This window comes from Microtus ochrogaster, unplaced genomic scaffold (assembly GCF_000317375.1).
Source record: "Microtus ochrogaster isolate Prairie Vole_2 unplaced genomic scaffold, MicOch1.0 UNK104, whole genome shotgun sequence".
Taxonomy (NCBI): domain Eukaryota; kingdom Metazoa; phylum Chordata; class Mammalia; order Rodentia; family Cricetidae; genus Microtus; species Microtus ochrogaster.
In genome coordinates this window covers 376,250-398,436 of record NW_004949202.1, presented here as the reverse complement: position 1 = coordinate 398,436, position 22,187 = coordinate 376,250, and the positions used below count along the sequence as shown (strand labels likewise).

At 49.9% G+C, this 22,187-nt stretch overlaps 1 protein-coding gene across 6 annotated transcripts in view; it reads right to left on the bottom strand.

The window, feature by feature from the left end:
- Positions 1 to 22,187, bottom strand: part of Sema4d (semaphorin 4D) — a 99,991-nt gene that overhangs the window by 64,774 nt on the left and 13,030 nt on the right. For all 6 annotated transcript variants that reach the window (XR_001229509.2, XM_013355207.2, XM_026778082.1 and 3 more), the window contains exon 2: positions 8,341 to 8,409. The gene's annotated coding sequence lies outside the window, so the exon portion shown is untranslated. The remainder of the gene's footprint in view (positions 1 to 8,340; positions 8,410 to 22,187) is intronic.

The window sequence follows — 22,187 nt, the reverse complement described above, 5'->3', positions numbered from 1 at the left end:
CACACACACACACACACACACACACACACACACACACACACACACGTGGATGTGGGCACAGAACAACCCTCACATACCCGCCGACTGTTGGTGCACAGACTATCCCCCGTATGCCCTCACCCATCCTGGACAGGGTCAGACCACAGACACCTAAAGGAAACCTAGGAGGAAAGCAGGTCCCCAACACAGAGGCCATCTTCTATAGCCAGGCCCACCACAAGCTGTTTTCCAGTTGGTGCTCATTGCCTTACACTCTGGCTTCACTAATTTCACATTTGGGTTTTTGCTGTCTGCGTCTGACTTTAAAACAGGATCTCATTGAGCCCAGCCTGGCCCCAAACTAATATGTAACAAAGATGGCCCTGAACTACCAAGCCTTCTGAGATTACAGAGGTGCACCATCACGCCTAGTTTTATGTAGTGCAGGAGAGCAAAGCTACCAAGGGCTTCACACACATTAGGCAAGCATTCGTCCAACTGAGGTACATCCTCCGTTCTAGCTTCACGGGCTTCTAGATGTTACTTCAAGCACATAGAGGGTGCTGGGAATGTGTGCTTACCTTTCTCCCTGTTTTTCCCTGCTCTCCTCCACAGCCCCTTCAGCACGGCGACTGTGCACCCTGACCGTCCTCTGCAGAGGGAGCATGTGTCTACCACGCATTAGAGGAATCTTCTCTCATCACGGTGCTAACATAGCATGTGCAGGACACAGAGGTGGAACGCCTTCACTGTTGTCAGCATACTCCATAGAACTGTCACCAAAGTGACTCGGATGTGAAAAGGCAAACAGGTCACTGGGGAGCGGTGGCATGTCCTCTTATGAAGAACATTAAGAAACTACTGAGCTGAAGTTCAACTCATGAACCAAAGAAAGAAAAGAATGGTTGTTGCCAGGTGCCGGTACACTGTAAGGACCTAAAACTGGGCCCCTTCTTCCCCAGAAACACCATCACCAACCCTGACAACCTGAGTTTAATCCCACACAATAGAAGCAGTGAACTGAGTCCAGCAAGTGGCCTCTGACTTCCACCCAAGCTATGGGTACACTCGTGTGTATACATACACACACAGTGTCTCTCTCTCTCTCTCTCTCTCTCTCTCTCTCTCTCTCTCTCTCTCTCTCTCTTCCCTGAAGCCCTCCCTCAAACATCTGAATTCATGCTATACAATTCAAACTCACAAAATAAAGTTCCTGCATAGCCATTCTAGCTTAACACCGACACTACAAACCTTAAGAATGAAGAAAAAAACCTGAGCATTATGCGTTTCACCTGACTGGCAAATGAGACACTCATAAAAGCGGCCAGCAGAAGACAGAGTTGGGAATAAGCAAGATGGCTCAGCTGGTAGAGGTGCTTGTTGGCGAGCCTAACAGGAGTTCCATCTCCAGAAGCCACACGTAGGAGAGATCTGAGTCTCTCAAGTTGTCCTCTGCTCTCCACAAATACGCCTTGGTAAGCATGTATCCCTACTCCCTGCTTCCACACACACAGAGAATAAATAAATGAGATAAAAATTAGGAATTAGTGTTTCAAATTTTTCTTAAGAACCGGGAGTCAGTGTTTCAAAGCAAAAGCATCTAGAACACCCAGCCCCTGCTGAGGAGCAAGGCGAGCAGGCGACCCAGCAGAAGCGGTAGCAGGACCCGAGGCTGGAACCACTCACCAGGGTTCAGGGACAGGCGGTGTGACCACAACACCGCTCTCCAGCAGACACTTGTCATGCAGAGGGAGGGAACTGGGAACAGGGTCCACCACTAAGAGCAACAATCAGATCCTTTCACAGAGTAGGCCGGCAAGTTCTACCAAAGCCCAGAGCCACACACCCTGTGACCCAGCAGTGTCCCACCCAGAGGTCACAGCCTCGGAATGACAGCTCTGCCATAGCTGAGGGTATCTGTGGAGGTACTGTTTATCCTGACTTCCTGTTTCCCTGTGGCTGCCCTTACCAATTACTAAAGCCCAGAAGCTTAAAACAACAGGCATTAACCCTTCCTTGTCTCTGGAGGCTGGAAGCCTTAAGTCAGTGGCATTGGGCCAAAGTCAAGGACCATGTTAGACCCCCAAGAACTACGTCAAGGCTCTTCCTGTGTCTGGTGGCTGCAAAGGGTCCTTGCTTGTGGAGTTCTTGGTACCCCCAGGTATACAGAGAAAGACATTCATGGGGACGGTCTGACCGGCGACTAAAGAGGATGCAATCGCTAAATGGAGACCCCTGAGCTCCCAGGCAATCTGCAGGCATTTGCTCCCTCCTAAGGACCACACACATGGGGAAGGCCTTCTGATTTACCAAGTCCTTGGATTAACACAGTAATCTCTTCAGAGCCCCATCTAGGGCTGGGGAGATGATTCAGTGGGGAAAGAGCTTGCTGCACCAGCATGAGGACCTGGGTGGGTCTGGGTCTCCAGAACCCACAGAAAGCTAAGTAAAGTAGCATCTATCCACAATCCCATTTCACCTACTGCAGGGGTTCTCAACCTTACTAATGTTGCAACGCTTTAATAGAGCTCCTCATGCTGTGTTGACCCCCCCCCACCATAAAATTATTTCCTTGCTACTTCCTAAGTATAATTTTATTACTGTTAAGAATCATAATGTAAACATCCGACATGCAGCCCCTGTGAAAAGGTCATTCAACCTCCAAAGGGGTCATGACCCACAGGTTGAGAACCACTGTCCTATAGGAAGCTGAAAGGTGATACAGGAGAAGCCCTGGACCATGGGTCAATGAGTCTGGGGCACACAAAGGCAAAATAATAATAATAATAATAATAATAATAATAATAATAATAATAATAAGTAGAGCCTGTTTCAAATAAAGTGGAAGGCAAAAACACCCACACGTGAGGTCGTCCTCTGAACTCCACAAGCATGTATGGCATGATGTCCTGACATATATGTGCTCACATTACATACACACACACACACACACACACACACACACACACACACACACACACACACACAAGAAAAAGCATCACAATGCCCTCCAGACACCCAGAGCAATGTCTGACAGAGCATTAGGCACCAGGGGCCCAGGCGGGCTGGGGTAAAATCCATCTTGGCAGTCACTGCTCCAGGGTCCACCTCATCTCCACAGAGCCAGCTCTGCACAACATCTTGACTCCTCCACCCTCCTCCTATGAGGGCACCTGTGACTGCAGCCAGGTTCTCCCAGATAAGCTCAAATAACCTCTCCATGAGGAAGACCTTCAACCTGCCCACAGCCACAGGAGCTATTCACACAAGACCACATGAACGAGGCACTAGGGTCAGAGTCCGACAGCCCTAGGGAAGTTACACAATCTGTAGAAAGCCATAAGAGCAGAGAGCACAATGCCCAGTGTGGGTCTCTGAGTGGGGCGTGCTGCCATAGGGACCGCTGCCTGCACACCCAGGCCTGCCCGGGGAGGAGAGCACGCCACTCTACAGTGTTCTCAGGGCTCTGCATTTCCTGCACAAGTGAGCAGTCCCACTGGTTAAGTCAAATACACACCCTCTAGGACCATGGTGGCCGTGACTTCTAAACACAAGGCCGCAGGAGGAGGAAGACGACAGACACAGGCTATCTTTATCCAATTCCAAACCTCTATGTCCGGTTCAGAGGACCAGAAAGGCTCAGCTAGGGGGTATCCCGGTGGGACCAGCTCTGCACACGGAAAGATGAGACACATGTCTACGTCCTGGCAGCTCCTTTTCAACATGTCAGATCTCTCCATGGACCCAGGTACCATCTCTTCTCCCACTTGACCTTAGTGATCCCACCTGGGGTCTGTCTTCCTGGGCAGCTTAACATTTACAGTCTACCGAGGCCTGATTGCCTGGACACAGTTGGCTACAGAGAACTCTTCCAACACGGTGTGAATAAAAACCGCTTAGAAGGACCAGCCTCTCTGCAACAGGCCCCCTGGGGGCTGACAGTTCCACCTGCCCTCTGGGAACCAGCATCCACATACTGCAGAATGGCAGGCAGAAAACTATGAGGCCCAGGCTTGTCAACGAGAACTCAATGATACATCCAGAAAGCCGCTCACTGCAAGGCTCGTGTCTTGGGCTCTGGTCATGTGCACGACATGCGGGCTCTCCACAGGGAAAAAAAAAAAGAGTCCTTTGTGGGATATTAATAGCCTGGCCAGATGTGGGCATGCCTGGGGTATTTCCCTAGGACTGTGCCGGCTCCCCACAGCTGCACAGGCAGGCATCAGCCCCTCCACTCAAGCTGCCAAAGCGAGTCACATGGTATGGGGGCGGGGCAAGTATTTACAAGATAGCTCTCCTCATCATAAACATGACATGCAGACTGAGCAGGCCACCAATGCATTCAGGACATAGCCATTATGTGGAAAATCAACTACAAACATGTACACTGCATCTTTGCTCCCAACAGAAGCCTGATGCTGTGCCTTCAACGTGCGGGCTCACCTCAGGCAAGGCAGGGTTGGTGCCTCAAGAGAAATACGGTCAACGTGGAGAACCTCTTGAGCCCCCCAGGAGGTTGCTTACGAGCTTTTCTTAGAAACCCAGAAACTGCAGCACTTAACAGTGGCCCAGACCCAGGGGATCAGAGCAAAGTCAAAGCCAGGGCAGCCACAGCACACTCTAGATCCGTACTGCTAAGGGCGCATGGCTGATGGCACATGCCACTGCAATTGCATGGATGGCCACATACCTTTCTAATAATCTATTTCATGAAATTCAGTACACAAACATGCATAATACAGCCTTCTAATATGCACTTAACACACTTCAAAAGAGGCATACATAATCCCTTCTGGGTACTGAATCTTCAAAGCAGGCTTTGGCTTTGAACAGTCACGCTCCAGCACCTGGGCCAGGCATAGCGCTCACTTATGGGACTGGGCCATGTGGATCTAAAGCACAGGACAGCAATACGGCCCACAGATGGCTGCTAATATAAATGTTTGGTTCCAAGGGCGCTAGGGGTGTCCATGCTTCCTGTCGCTATAAATGGACCCTTTGCTGTGCCAATGGCAGAGCCCCAGGCCGGGGCTGGCCCCCCTGAGTTTGAAGTGGCTGGACAGTACCACACTACCACATCTCCTGCCACACTGGAGCCACTGAGGACCTGCCATCTTGTATACTACTCACGCAAAGCCTGCTGGAGATCTACACTGTGGGCCTAATGTCTGGCTGATGCCACACAGGCAGGAGTTCTGTATACTTAGTGTCTCTGAGCTTCAGGGTCGGCACCTTAGACCCCGGATGCCCAAGGGGAAAGGGCCTGGGCATTATTCCAGGTCATAGCTTCCCAGGACTGCACCCACAGGACCAGAGAGACCTTCCCATGAAACACACAGAAGTAACTATCTCCTATTTTAGTATCATTTAATTAAATCTGTGGTGGCTCTCCTCAAAGCTTGTACTTTAGACACTGAAAATAAGGCCACCTTCCTATACAAAAGTTGTTGTATAGGAAAAAAAGGCAGATGCACACACTCAGGGGGACTGGGCACACTCCAAGGCTGGGCACACTTGAGCAGTGCAAGAGCGTGCACACAATGGGCCTGGTAAAACCTCAGGGCTGCGGCTGGAGAGATTATGGATGGCTCAGGGTTACAAATCCTTTTTGCTCTTGCAGAGAACCAGAATCCAGTTTCCAACACCCACAGCGGGGTGCTCACAGCCACCTGTAAATCTAGGTCCAGGGGATCCATGCCCTCTTCTGGCCTCCTTGCAAGCATGTGGGATACACCCATACAAACACAAACACATAACTATAATTAAAACACACAAGAAAGATGAAGCCAGGACCTGCACACAAGTGGCATACACCCAAACAAACAAAAATACATAAATATAATAATTAAACAACCGTAAAAACCAAGAAATACGAAGCTGAGTACAGCGGCACACACCTTGAATCCCAGAATTTAGGAAGCAGAGGCAGGCAGAGCTCCATGAGTTCAAGGCCAGCCAGGTCTCCAGAGTGACTTCCAGGACAACCAGGGCTACATAGTGAGACCCTGTCTCAAACAACAAAACGAAACCAACCAAGAAAATAAAACATAAAGACTACAGAAGTGTGGGAAACCAGAACTTTGAAAGCGCAGACAGCTCAAAAGTGTAACAAAACTTAAAGCACTTTCCTTCCCGTACTATGTGTCCCCTAGCACATGCAAGCAGTGTGGATCTAAGACCGGACTGCAGGTGAGCATAGAGCCTTGTAACCTGCCACTAAGCAAGGCCTGTCCCTAATCCTGACATCTGCCCTGTCATAGGCTCAGTATTCCCAACAGACCCGAGGGGCACCCAAGCACCCCCAAACCATGCTTGTTAGCCAGACCTCACAGAACCTCTTGGCTGCCGCCTTCCATGCCTGGACACACCAGTTTCTCCCAGAGGCCACTCTTGGATTCTTGGCTAGATTTCCACTATGGCGTCATAGAGACGGGCCCCCAGGGGCAACAGTAAGGACAATGCCTGCTTTGTCCCCACTCAGAGGACCCACCAAAGGCAAAGCTGCTTGTATGGGCCACTTCACACTGGGAAAGATCCTGAAAAGTTATTATAGTTTCCACCTCAATGCAAATCCTACAATATACAGCTTAATATTCCTAAGTATTTCCTTTCTAGGCAGCCTTTTATATGCAAACTACTGTGTTCCCCTTATCCTGGGGGTGGGGGAGAGACAACGCCACCCTCCAAGACTGGTGACTTGTCACTCGCTGGGTGACTGACACTGTGGAGCATGCACCAGGCTTTTTCAGGGACACAGAAACCTCGGGCAGAGTTTCTTTTTAAAATTAGACACAGCGAGGTCTCAAGAGCAGCTAGCAAGGGGACTGAAGAGCAGAGAGCTGTACAAGTGTGAGCCCGCTCCTCTTGCTCTCCGAATGCTTCCAGCACTGCTCTCCCTCCTTGTTGATTTCAGGGGACAAAACATGCACACAGTGAAACCGCAGATAAGGGGACTACTGTATCAGTGATGTGAAAGCCGAGGCTTGGAAAATCTCTGAGCCGCCAGCTAGAGTGCTGTACTCACAGCCGGCCAACCAACTGGGCTTGCAGCGAGGACTCTGACCCTTGAGCTGGGAAGGCTAGGATGGCAAAAGCCGTGTCTGGAAAGCCTACTAAATGCAGGTGTGTTCACACACCTTTAGTCAGAAACTCTGGCCAGCCGTGGAAGGTATGGGGTCCTTGTGGCTGCCTCTCCCTTCAGTTCTGGAAGTGGCAGGCGCTTGGGGGATTGGGATGAGGTTGGCACAATAAGGCCAAGCAGCACTGGGAGGTGGGTGCCGTTACGGTGGTTGGAGGTTAGAGACAAGGCTGGAGATGCCCCTGAGAAAATGGCTAGATACTTTACCTTCACCACACTGTGCCTGACCATCACCTGTGACGAAAAGGTACCAACTCCCTGCTGAAGCTGCTGAGACAGGTTGGCATCACTACCACACAAGCATGTGCAGCAGGGTTCATGCATACCAGGTTCTCTGAGTCCTAGGCAAACCCAGAAAGCCTCTTCTGTTCACCACCCCGAACACACAAGGGTAGTGACCACAAAGAGCTGGCACATCACCCCCCAGCCCGCAGGTGAGCTCCCACCTCCACAGACTTCCCCACCCCAGCATCAAGCAGTGGTTGGGAGGGCAGAAAAGAGGCAGGGCCAGCAGCTCTTGAAGCTCCCGAGGGAGGGAGGCAGGCCACCTTCAAAGACTGGGTGCTTACTCCTGAACACAAAATCCCCAGGGGATTTTTTTAGAGGGAGGAGTAAGGGTAAGCCATGCCAGGACTCAACCAAAGCTCCCTCCTGTCTTGCTGAAAGTCGGAAGTTGGTGCTGACCCAGGTGAATCTTCTTTGTCAACTGACTGGATTTGGAGTCACACAGGAACACACGTGACTGTGAGGGTGTTTCCAGAGAGCTTTAACTGAGGGCGGAAGACCTGCCCTAAATGTGGGTTGTTATGCTAGGGCTGGGGCACCAGACTGAACAAAAAGAAAGAAAGGTTAGCACCAGCCCATGATTCCCTCTGCTTCCAGACTGCGGATGAAACCTGGCTGCCTCAAGCACCCGCGCCACTCCTTACCTGACATAATAGTCTATCCTTAAACTGAGCCAAACAAACCCTTATGCCACTTTGGTTCAGTATTATGTCACAACAGGAAAAGTGAGAAATCCATCATCCAAATGGGTTTCTCCCAGAGTCCCTTGCTGGCAGCCTGTCCCCCTCCATCCACACGGGGCCTTCAATGCCTCATCCAGACAGTGACCCCTTTGGCAGGAACGCCTCAGTTTTCATGTATGTAACAGAACCAACTGCTGACTCATGGGGTCACCTCCCAAGGGGACACTTCCTTGGCAGGTGGGTTTTGTTACTCACCTAGGGACCAGGATTGTCAGACATGTCGGCATTCAGAACCTGGCTGTGTTCCAGTGGTGTTAACAGAATCTGAAACAAGAATTGGAAAAGGAGGTATCTTAGCAGAACCAAAGTGAGTCAGCTAGTTAGCCAGACAGAACACATACAACACAGACAGACAGACACACACACACACACACATACATGCACACACATACAGTCACAGACACACAGTCACAGACATACACGAGACTCTTCAAGAACACTGCCCAAGAGAGGAGTCTGTCAGGGAGAGCAGCACTCCCGCCAGGTGAGCGCGAAGGACAAGCCCCACAGGAGCAGGGAGGCTGGAGGCGGTGTCTGCCTCTCCCTGACTTATTCCTTCTCTGCTAGCCAGGAGCCAGAGCAGCAGTCTCTGCAGCACAAACTAAAAACTGGTGTGTGGAGGAGGGCAGGAGATCATGGGCGGGGAGAGATAATCCAGTCATCATAAAACATGACACACTTCAGAGCAAATGAGATGGCTTGGTAGGTAAAGCGCTGGCCCCCACACACGACGATCTGAGTTTGATTCCTGGTACCCACACAACGGAAAGAGAACTGACTCTCACAAGCTGTCCTCTGACTGCCACGCGTGCGCTGTCGTGCACACAGAACACACACAAACGTCTTCAAAGCTTTTTAAAAGACTGACATTTTAGCACAACCCTTTCAATCCAGCCCCTGAACTAGAACTAAACACTAAGAAATATCAGTGTTAGCACACAGTCAACCATTTTAAAGAGAAGATAGAGAAGAAACCAGAATACCAGAATTGATGGGTGTTTTGGTTTGTTTTTTTTTTTTTAAATAAGCAAAGCAGAAAGGGATGGACTATGTAACACACAAAAAGGGGGTATAAAAACAGCAGGCAGAAAATGCTAGGGCCACCTTCCCTAGGGGCTCCTGAGAGCCCCAGTGTCCCCAACCAGAGCAGGAAACTGCAGAGGACAAATCAGAGATGGTGGAGGTTTGGTATCATTAACTACACAAAGAGTAAACAAGATGTCATTGCCTCTTCCAGGTGGGAGCTAAGTGACCCAGCCAGTGATGGGGATGGTTCAGGGAACTCCCAACCCAGCAGGGACAAGAAACAACAGCCGCCTGGCCTGATGTTGGAAATTTCCTGACATCCATCCAGCTGCTGTTGGAAGAGGGCCTGCCAAATCCATGGGTTGAAATCTGGTTGCCACTGTGCCATTAGGAAGAGGGCGAAACTCCATTTCTATACTCCTACATCACTGGCATTTGGAGATGTGGCTTTTGCAAGGTATTACGATGAGGTCATGAGGGTATGGCCTCCATGGTGACATTAGTGGCTTTAAAGAAGAGGAAGAAACCCATGCTGACATGCGGTCTGTCTCACTGAGTGATGCCCTTACCATGATACCCTGCATCAGAAGGTGCTAGACAGACACTAGCACCCTGCCCCTGGACATCATAACTTCAAACTGTAAGCTGGATAAAGTTCCCTGCTTTATAAATGGCCCAATTAGAGCAACAGAAAAGGGACCAAGACACAAAGATGTGTCAAAGGACATTCTCGGCAGTGCAGCAAAGCCATGGAAACAGCCTCAAGGACCACCAGCAGGTGATCAGAGAGTGAGTTACAGTTTGTCCAAATATCCGAATGCTAGACAGCTGTAAGGAAGAAGCCATCACCCTGTGTGGACCTGGAATGGCCCAAGGCAGAACAGGGCTGGACAGAGATGGCCAGAATGGGACTGTGGCTCTGGCTTTCAGATGTGCCTCACTCGAGTGTGTGAACGAGTGTCAGGAGACAGTCACGGTTCTCACACTATGGGTTAGATCTGGGAGTCAAGACAACTTGGTCCTTCTCTGCTAGTGACCTTGCATACTCCAGTAGACACATGCCACAGTCCTCTAAATGAGAGCACACACACACACACACACACGTATACATACACACACACACACGTATACACACACACACACGTATACATACATACACACATACACACACACACACACACACACATGCTCCAAATGCACACACCCATATATGCTGGAAGAGGCCTTTCTCCTTCTCCCAGAAGCCCTACCCACTCACCCACCAACTCTGAGATATGCATTCTTAGCCACTGCCTCTTCAAGGAGCCTCAGTCAGTGGTTTTGACATGGGAATACTGCCATGGATGAATGAAAACCAGACCCTTGGGCCCCAGTGGTCCTGCAGCGCAGAGGGGAGCACAGGAAAGTGCATTCCTAATGGACTCCAGGCTTGTGCTGCTGAAGGCCTCTGGGGCCACAGCTGGAAGCTGCTCTTTCAGGGACCAGCATGGGAAAATTCAGCAACTCCACTGTTTCTTACAGGGATCAGCCTGCATCCAAGTGGTCCCAACACGCTATGAGAAGATGCAGAACCAAAACGAAGAAGGTAATTCCAGGAGAGAGATACTATTAGCAGCTCAAGAGTGTCAATGGGGAGTCCCTGCTACTAATACCCCCAAGAGGCCCTGGCACCCATGGGTGCTCCATCCCCAGCCTCCTGTGGCTTGAAGCACTCTCTCTGGCAAGACACTCTTGGTTGCTGGCCAGCTCAGAGGTTACCCCTAGAAGCAGGGACGGGATCCCCTAGTAGGGACATCTGGCAAAGTGTATCAGGACCATCTGGGCGAATGGACAGTTTAGGCCAATAAGCCTCCAACACTGTACATGAGTCTAAAGAACACAAAGTGACAAGTGTGACCACGCTGATGTCACCTGAGCGCCCGAGTGCCTGCAGAACAATGTCAGTGACAGGCAGGACCCTATGCTGGGTTCTAGAAAGACCACTGCAAGGAAACCCCTTCCTGACACTCAGATTCATGGCGCCAGTCTAAACAGACAAGGCCACGCACAGGCCTCCAGGTCTGGCTTGGTATCCCAGGTGAGCAGTCAGTCACAACAGACCCTGGGGACCAAACCTTGGACCAGTTTCCCTCCGCTGTTAGAGCCCATGGTTCTCAAGCTACACCCGGTACACGTTCATCCCTACCTACGCCTGGCTCTTCCCTGCAGAGCCTACACCCCTTCAGGACCTCCACCCTCTCCGACTGCTTACTAAGCCTCTGTTTGGTTTTGGTTTTTGTTTACCTTCCTTACAATGCAGGAGATGATTCCCGGTCTCTTCAGCACGCCAAGCCATCTGCCGCCAAGCTTCATACTTCAGAGCCTTGTTTTTTTTTTTTATTTGAATTTGTACAAATCAAAAAATACTGGGGCCCCCAGTCCCCAAAAGGTTTTATATAGCAATACTATCATACAACTAAGCAGAGGCAAGAATGATCTTACACCCTTGAGAATAGCTTGCCGTCATACCAAGAGTGCCAGAATAAATTTCCAATAGGTTTTATTCACCCCTGGCAGAATAGCTTAGTGGTGAAAACTGGGGTGTCCTAGACATCATAAGTATCACAAGATGGTCCTGGAGCCAAACTATTTCCTGAATGACAAGGGAACTACTAAACAAATTCCAGAAGGCTGAGATGAAGTGTAGTAACTCTTTCTAGCAGTTCATTAAACCAGTTTGGTTAGGAGGGGAAGTTCTGGGGCTTCAATAATTCCCAAGCTACAGAACACGGTGCCAGAATGTCTCTGTACATCATCCCTTTATATGAATTTCATCTCAACAACAAAAAGCTATAGGAAGTCAAGGGATGTTGGGATGAATTCCCCGATGGACACAGATAGGCTCTTCCCGCGGGAGGGCATCGGTTGCCTCTCCACTATGCAGGAGCCATTTGTACATCCACAGATGTCTGTGTTGGCGTCAGTGGTCTCTGACTTACGGTTCTGCCCACAGTCAGGAGCCCCTCGATCTCACATCCACTTAAACATTACTTATTCCAAAGCCTGAGGCTAGAAAAAAGAGGGAACACGATACTGGGGTTCTGGAGGTACAGGGGATAGTTTGGGGGAATCTATGAATGAAGGGACAGTTACGAGTGGCCCCTGCATTTCTGGGGAGGCAGAGGAAGTGGGTGCGCAGGGAAAACAGAAGGGAGGAACCAACCAGGCCCATGACAGCAAGAACCAAAGACCTGAGAATCACACCAGAGTGGAGCTCTTCTAGGAGGTCACGAGCCTGACTTTTAACAGTGCTCCATACAGCTGTGTGGCTCCCCGGCCTGTGTCACAGCATCAGGGACATGTGCCAGTGGGTGAACAGGAAGTTCAAAACCACTTCCTGATTCAGGGGTGGAGGAGATGGCTCAGCTGGTAAAGCGCTTGTCTTGCAAGCTTGAGGACCTGAGTCCAATCCCCCAGAACCCATGTGAAAAAAGCCGGGCTAGTCACGCATGCTTTTAAAGCCAGCACTGGAGGGACGGCCAGAGTCAGGAGAACCCTGCCGTCTCACTGATGAACCAGCAAGAGCAGGCCACTGAGAGGCCTTTAAAAAAGGTAGGAGACACCTGAAGAGTAAGTCATGGTTCTGGTCTGCCCTTTATGTGCACAGGCACACGTGTACTTGCACATGTCAGTGTGTGCGCGTGCACAAACACACACTTCCTAATCCAAACAACAAAAACTAGGAAAATCAGCTGAGTTCACCTCACTGATAACGAGTTTATTTTCATTTCTACCCATCTAGATTCTCTTTAGGGCTGACAAAACAACTCTAAAGGCCTGGGGTGAGGAAACAGGTCAGGGCCACCCAGGGCCTTCCCTTCCCCGAGCTACCACAGGGCTGCAGGAAGTCCTAGGCTGACGCCCTGGCATCACACCTATAACAGCTTCTGCTAGAGATGTGCAAATGTTCAGACACACCAACACGCGAAAGATCACGCGAGCACATGCACAGTAAGGCCTCCCAGGTATGCAAGTACCCGTGAGCCCACTCAGTACCTCAGTGAGGGTCACCACTGCCCAGAGAATGTGCTAGTAAGGTAGGACCCAACCTGGCAGCACCAGTTGTGCTTGAGATGTCTTGTCAGCATGGACATCCCCAAAGCCCCTCCCACTGCCCTCTTTGTCTGCCGTCAGGACCCACCATGCAATGCCCGTAAACATGGTGAGCATGAGGGCCGGGCATCCACATGTGCAGTCACATCCTGAGCACAAATGTGAAGTAGACATGGGTTACAGAACCTTCTAGGAGGATGTAGCTCCCTTCCAAGCACTCCTGTAACTGTATAACCTGAGGTTTTGAAGTCCAAAGCTCCAGGGGACAGGCCCTAGAAGGGCTTTGTTACTCTTTTACAAGCCGTCAGAGCAGAATATAAAAAGGTCACCAGACTCCTGGATGGAAAGTGAATTAATCTTCCCAGCTCTTAGCCTGCACATGAAGGTTAGCTGGGGTTCCCCGGGTTGCGGGGGCTGAAGTTTCCATAAGCGGAACCCCAGCAGCATTTAGAACAGCACCACCTCTGCCTCCTTCCTGGCTACCATGGGGAGAACCAAGTACACGTCCCCAGTACCACACCCTGCTCTAGCATCACCATACCCTAACTGCCCAACTCTGCAGAATCAAGGTGACTCAGAGATAGCCCAGAACCCAGAAAGACAAGAAGCAATGTGCTATCTACTAGATGGCTCAGCCTACAGTTCACACTCACGTAGACCTCTTCACACATGGGTTCCACAAATGTTCAGAAACTGAAGCTCTACAGACACAGTCTTTGCCCCTTGTCATCTTCTCCTTCCATACTCCCAGTGACGCGGCGCATAGATGATCTCGGAATGGTGAGGAGTTCAGGGGACTGGTGTATGGACGGATGCTGATTGTTGTGTGTAAGCAGCACACACACCATCGTATGAAAGACGGATGCTGATCGTTGTGTGTAAGCACCACACACACCATCCTATGAAAAGATAGGTGCATCTTTGAGTTCTGTGGATGGTTCTAGGACCCATTTCATCCCCTCAGATACAGATGGATGACTGTGCACACTGGTGCAAGTCACCCGGTGGAGATACTGACTTTCATGTCCTTTACTCCTTCGTTTTCCGTGTGTGTGTGTGTGTGTGTGTGTGTGTGTGTGTGTGTGTGTGTGTGCTTTGCATGTGGAAGCCAAAGGTTTAGGTTGGAAATCATCCTCAATCACTCTCACGGAGGCAAGGCCTCTCAATCAAACCCAGAACTCATCAATACAGCACTCCCTAGGCAGCTTGCTGTGTGGATCTCCCATCTCTACCTTCCATGGGTAGAGCAGTGAAGCCACCAGCTCAATGGGTATTCCTTGGGTCCTGGGGATCCAAACCCAGGTTCTCACACTGACACAGCAAGATCTTTAACCAGTAACTCAGACATCTCTTCAGAGTCTGGGCCACCGCTATTTTAACATAAAATGTCCGTACACGATATATCTGTATACATGGCTACGTTTTGGGACTACTCTGGATTCTGTTCCCACAAACAAAAACCACGGGTTCCTTATGAAAGGAGGGAAGGCAGGGTCCTTAGAGAACCTCCTCTAGACGCGATCACAGTGGAGGTTAGTCTTCTAGCAGGCGTGAGCTGTCAGCAGGTGGACGCCATGTCACACACCTGCAAAGCCACAATTTGAAGGGGCAGCAGACAGCTGCGGAAGGCCAATGACAGCCCGAGACTGAACAGCAAAGCACAGCAGCTACAGAGACCACTCTTGGTACAACACAGGCCAGGACAGCCACTGTGTTTGGCCTGCTTGTCCCATAACCCAGCATTACTTCCATTCGGTGCCCTGTCATAGCCTGGGGTCCTCACAGTCCCATGTGTCCTTTTGTGCTGGGGACTTCTAAGCCCTCTCCATTTTCAAAAACTTCCTTTCTCTCTCTCTTAAAGATAATTATTTTATGCACATGTCTGTGCACTATGTGCATGCAGGAGTCCATAGTGGTCACGAGGAATCGGATCCCTGGGAACTGCCATGTGGGTGCTGGAAACCTAACCCCAGCCCTCTGCAAGAGCAGCCAGTGCACTTAATCATGGAGCCGTCTTTCTAGCCCCAACCTTCTCTCTTTTTATTCCTTAAGAGTCATTCTCGCATTCGAAAGCCCAGCATGACACAGATTTGTCTAATTAAATGAAGCAAAATGACTTGCCTGAGGAATTACTAAAAAGGGGGTAGGGAGGAACCTTTTCCCTCACCTAAGATGCTCCAATATATCAGGACAGGGTAAGAACCACAATCTACAGCTTCCATCATCCAAACAAGGCAAATGGGAACAATGTGCCCTTCAGAAGGGAAGGACACAGTCGATCATCTTCACCCAGCAGAAACAAAAGACAGTGGTGCGGTGGAGACACAGGCTGGGCTGCCTGAGGAGCCTGAGGCTCACCCTCGGGACCTCCTGGACTAACACCACAAAAAAGAATCTCAGGGTGAGTCATACGTTAAGAGAGTCCACAAATGTATTAACTAGAGATAAGGCATAGCATATGAGCCAGAGTTGAGCTGGTACTTGGAGCCACACAAGTATCTTTACAATGTCTAGACATAATATATATATACATATATATGTGTGTGTGTGTGTGCGTGTGTGTGTGTATGTGTGTGGTGTATATATGCATACAACACATATACACCAATTTCGTAGCTAAGTTGCACTGCTCAAAGAATATAACTTACAACAAGGTTTGAAGTTTAAGCTAGATTTTTAAAAATTATTTTATTACTTTGTGTGTGTGTGTGTGTGTGTGTGTGTGTGTGTGTGTGTGTGTGTGTGTGTGTATGCCATGTGCAAGCCTAGTACCTGGGAAGGCCAGAAGAGGGCACTGGATCCCCTGGAACTGGAGTTACAGAAAGTTGTGAACCATGTGGGTGTTGGGAATAGAACTTGGGTCCTCTGAAAAAACAGCCAGTGCTCTTAACTACTGAGCCATCGCTCTAGTTCCTACGCTAAGTTTCAAACGTTAAGTGTATGAGCTAGTTTACTTATTCCAGAAACGTCAAGGATTTTCTTTTGTGAATAAAACTGTCATGTGTGCTGCTTATGTGCAGAGTGACAGAAGCGTGCTGACACGGGCACATGCAAGGCTGCAAGCTTTCTGAGGAAGTACAGCTGCTGCTTGTTTTGTCGTCGTGGTTTAAGACAGAATGTTCTCACACTCACTACACAGTGGAAGGTGACTGTGAACTTCAGTCTTCAGGCCTTCACCTCCAGAGTACTGGGATGACAGACAGGTGTGCACCACACACCCATTCCACACAGTGCTGGGGATTAAACCCAACACTACCACCTGAGCCACACCCCGAGCCCCTCTTGCTGTTTTTAATATCCTCGTTTGAGATGTCCATAGGAGGGCAAGCACTATTTCTGTAAGCAGTTTTGACTTTTCTTTTTCAGTTTGACTCAGAGTCTAAGCCCCAGCCCTACGATTCTCCGACTTCCTCTCCTGCCTCACTCCGCTTGGCAGGCTTGTCTGGGCTTCTGAGCAGCTAACAAGCAGCCTTTGTGGAAGAGACAAAGCATAAATGAGTCTGTATGTTGGAACGGTCACCTGGAGAGTGCTCACAGAGGAGGGACCATCTCATCCTCATTCTCGCCTACAAATTTCCTCTTGCTGTATATGAAGTCCCCTGGGGGACTGCTTCCAGGTAGCAGGCTGGCCCTTCTGGAGACAATGAAGACACACAGGTCACTGGGGTACAGTGCATTAATTGGTTAGTCCTAGCACCACCTGCCACCAGGGCTGCAGAGCCTTGGTGTTCGTCCTAGCACACACCACTGAGTCCCTGAGGAGACCAAGGAGATGGGCCCCTGGGCATGAGGCAAGTGATAACTGCACTAGATCGAGTCTACAATGTGTGAACAACTGCGCAGTGCTCACCGTCAGCCAAAAGAGGAGTCACCGCCACAGAACCCACAGACGCCAGCGCTATAAACAAGAAATGCCTGGCTTGGGAGAACACACCCAATTCTTTAATACCTACAAACAACCCAAACTCACCCAAGATACAGTCTCATCAACACCGTAAACATGAAGGAAATTGAACATAACTAAAACCCTCAGAAACAGACACTGAAAACGTCTATCTAACATAAAAGAAAGAAGGAACTAACAGCAGTCTATATCACCTCTTCTAGAAATAGGGAGAAAAACGACAAGGCTGACACTGGCTTGAGAGCAAAACAATCAAGTCCTGCTTAATCATCTCAAAAAGAAAGGAAAACAACGAACAAGAACAAGATGACTGCACTTATTTGATTGACATGTCTTAAAATTTTATTTATTTTTGGTGCTGTGAATATCACTAGGACAAAACAAATTAGTGCCCTTGGAAATAAATTTATATAAATAAACTAATAAAATCTTACATTACAAATGGATCTTTTCTAATGAAAACATTTGTGTGTGTGTGTGTGTGTGTGTGTGTGGTACATGCCCCTGTCTATGTGTGTACTCATGCCCATATGCACACGTGTGGAGACACAGGTCAGCATCAGGTATCACCCTCTATGGCTCCGCAGTATTAGCTTATGCATTATCGAGGGGGACACACACCTACCACAGCTGCCACGAGGAGGTCTCCCCCTTTACCTCTTGGGGCAGAGCCTCTTCAGTTGTTCCTCTCCCACTATGTAACTCCAAGCAGCTTGCCAGCAATTCCCTTGTCTCCACGGTCCATCTTGTCATAGAAGTGCTGGGATTACAGATGTGTGGGTTCTGAGAATTGAACTCAGATTCCCAGACTTGCAGATTTTTGAATCCTGTAATTACTGATGAAATGGAGACCTCAGGACAACCCATCTACTCCTTTAGAATTTCAAGAAATCATATCCTTTACTTTCCAGAGCAAAAGGCAACCAAGAGTGTAACAGAACACATTCTGGGCCTGGGTGTGCAGCTCACATTCTTGGCCACACAATAGCCCTGTCACCCAAAGCTTAATCTTCCAGTTTCAGTTACCTACGATCAATCATGGTCCAAAAATATCCACAGGACTTGTTCTAAGTTTGTAACTGCATGCTGCTCTTTGCAGCATGAGCGAAGTCTTTCGTGACCTTGCCCCATCCTGATGGGCTAAGCCATCCTCTTGCCCAGTGTATCCACCGCGGGGATGTTATCCACGCATGCGTCACTCAACAGCTGTCTCGGTCATCAGGCTGGCTGCCTCAGCGGCACAGGGCTTGAATTCCAGTAACCTTTATCTGATTTACTAATGACCCTAGCGCACAAGAGGAGGGGGCTGTGGGGATTTGGATCTGCAAAGAGAAGCCCCAGGAAGTGCTTCTTTTAAGAGAAAGGCTGCGTGTTTTCAACCAAAGGAAAGAAATAAGACAGACTGAGATTGCTCAGATCTACGGTAGAGTGAGATTTTTCCGTGAGTGTGTGCACACGTGTGTGTGTGTCTAAGAGAGAGTGTGAGCTAGTGTAGCACACATGCACCCGTATCAGAGCCCTTTTTCATTTTTATAGAGAGTCATCAAGTTGCCTAGGCAGGCCCCGGAACCACAATCCTCCCCTCTCATCCTCCGTGGTAGCTGGCACTGGAGATGTGCACCCCAGACAAGCTTGCTGTTCAACTCTTACTGTGCCTAACTTAAACTCTGCTGTAGGTCTGTATGTATACAGTTCAGTACTGCCATGGGTTCGGCCACCCACCAGTGGACTCTTCCCCACATGCCCTGCAGGAAGTGGGGCCAACGGTAATCCATCTTGAGCTGACCGTGATCTTATAAAGAAATGAACACAGAGAGCATAAGCCCACCTTCTGGTTACACAAGGCAGACCCAAGGGCCAACAGAGGAGACTAAAGCTTGCCGTATATGCATGAAGCCTGGAGTTTGGATCCCAGAGCCATGTAAATTCTGGGTGGGCATGGAAGCCCACTCGTAATTCCAGCTTCAGAAGGCAGAGATGGGATCCCCAGAAACAAGAGTCTGGTTGAAAGACCTTGCCTCAACAAGGAAGGTGGAAGAGCAACCCAGAATGATGCCTCAATCAACCTCAGGCTTCCACATGCACGCGCGCACGCACATAAACACACACACACATGCACATAAACACACACATATACACACATACACAACATACACAGATATACACACATGGAGGAGAAGGAGGAGGAGGAGGAGGAGGAGGAGGAGGAGGAGGAGGAAGAAGCCAGATCCGGATCCTCTCACTCAGGTCATTCGGGGAACCGCCCAGAGAAGAGAGACAAAAGACAGGTCCTTAAACCCACAGTGATTTCTTATGACTTCACAGGGATGGGAAGATGGCCTCTGTCCCAATGGCTCCAGCCACACTATTGATACATGGGCATCAGGTCCTATACACAAGTCGCTTCCTTCCTCCCACCCCCATTGCTAAGAAAGCTCACTTCAACAAAGTCCAGCTGCAAAGTGCAGCTTCTAGACACCTGGAACCAATAAACCTTGGGGATTAACTCAGCCTTAAGCATCGCCACTCTGCACTGGCAGGCACGTCAGCCTGAAGAACCTTCACTTCAGATGAGTGTCTGAGGTTGGGTTAGGAAATCACTTGCATCTTAATCCAAACAAGAGCATCTGCGAGATTACACAGGACGCATAAACATAAACAGACCTGTTCTTCCATGGCCCTGGTCACCAGCCATCTTCCTCTCTAGACAGGAATGGAACAATCTAGTAAATGAGCTCCATAAACCACATTTCAAACAGCTTTTCTTTTTTCAAGATCAGACACACTCAAGCTGTCCATGGAAGCCAAGGAGCTTCAGAAACCCTACACGGCTTCCTTAAGTGGCCACACTTGGTATCTTTGAGTTGGACGATTCCTAGAGCAAAGGCTCAGCCATGTATATGGTCAAGTCATGGCTCTAGGGCCTCTCCTGACCCTTGACAATGGTAGGATGGGATTGTCCATGCTTGTGGGTAAATTAATCTTCCCCCAGTGAGAAGCTAAGCCTGGGTTAAAGCTGGGAATTCTGGTTGCGAGTCAAAGGTGGGGTCCTGCAGTTCAAAGGACCAGTCAGCAGGTCCAAAACGGTAGCCCTTGCTTCAGGACCTGAGGGTGGCGTACTGTGGGCAGTGACTGATTCTGTCACACTAACACCCCACTGTCACTAGGTGCACCCACAGAAATCCTTGGATAAGATGCAGGATGTCCCCAATGGTCCCGCCAGCTTCTCAGAACTTCAGGCTAGCCACAAACCTCAACCCCAGGCTACCCGGAAAGACCTGGCTTCCTAGAAACAGCTAAATTGAGGCTTGGCAGGAAACCCCAGAGACTGGGAAGCAGGCAACCATAAGGCCTGTACCCTAAGATGCCTGAGGAAGACAGGCCTTCTAGACCCCAAGGTTCTTGTGACACTGTCTGTGAGCCTGGCTCGGGAAGGACATGGGGACACACACTGACTCCAGTCTATGAGCAAAAGCCTGGTGCTGTGAGCCACCTGTTCACAGCCCTGCTACTGGGGCCCAGGAGCCCCCTCTCCACTCTGATAACACAGGGCCCTCCGCGGCCAGCCCTCACAGCTGGCTCCACCCACTCGTTGGCTCATTCATTATCAGCTAACTACTCTTCCCCTGAGCCAGGCCTGCTGGGAAAGAAGGCAGAGCCCCTCCCCCACCAGTCAGTCCTGGCACCCTCCACGCACCACTCTGCTCCCAGCCCCGCTGTTCTCCTGGCAGCTCCTCTCCAAGCCTCTGCAGATGCCAGCACACCAGGCTCTCTCTGTTCAGAAGGGATTACTTATGGTTGGATGAACCATCCAGTACAAAGGTCAGATACCAGCATGCCAGGGAGCAGGGAGGCGAACTTCAGCAGCTCCCAAGAGGGAGGAAGAACCGCAACCTACATAAACATTTTCCCCAGAAAAAGGAAACAAAATAGCCAAGTTCAGTGGCTTTCTGATGTATGCTCCTGGGGCCTTGAAGCTGTAGCATGGGGTCAGGAAAACAAAGCCGCATCTGGGGAAGGACCAAATGTCCCTTAAAGCGGCACAGAAGGAGTTACTCGTTACTGGAAGCAGTTGTGGGCCCCTAAACATGAGGCTAAAGTGACAGGGATGAAGAGACTGTCCCAGCGAAGCAAACAGTCGAAGTGTGAGGCTCAGCCTACAGGATTCCAAAAGGTGACCCCGGCAGCAGACAGCAACCTTCGTCCATGCCTTAGTGGTCTGGTGACTTACAAGATGAATGTGGAGCTCTGTCTGCTCCTGGGACAGGCCAATTCCCTCTTCTTGTTCACCCGGAGCAAGCTCCCTACATGACGGAGGCAGGACATTCACCTGTCCCCTAAGGCCTACCCAGGTCCAGGGCCCAGGCCTCCAAGACTGTGGGCCCACGTTAGAGCAGAACTTGACTATATAGGGAAGTCCCCATGAGCAGAGAGGACAGTCCCGCAGGAGAGGAAATGGTTGGGAGCAATCTACATCCACCGCATCTGGCCGGACACTCAGCCAATGTAACCAGGGATGAGAGAGCTGAATAGCTGATCCAAGAGAAGCTCACATCAGTCTGTGGTATCCTGCGGAATGCTCCTGCATCCTCCATCACTCTAGATAGGCCAGTGGCTCCAGAGAACAGGGAGGGTGGATTTTAGCTCCAGGCCAACAACAGACTTCTAGAAAATGACTTCTGGGAGCCTCCCAACAGTCTGTTAAATATGGGAAAGCTTCCAGAATGCAGACTTCAGCCTTCTGTGCACCCACATGCATTCACATACAAGGGTGGACATGTGCAAACTGGTGTTCACATGGATACCCACATACTCGCATGCACATGCACACACTGGCCCACAAACATGTGCACATGTTCACACACACGGAAGCAGGCACCCACATGCATACACATGCACATAGGGATGCACACACATGCATACTCATGCTCACAAACAGGCAGGCCCAAGAATGCCCCACACACACCACAGAAGCCACCTTAGGGGGCTCTACCACTCTCAGGAGCCACTCCATATCATG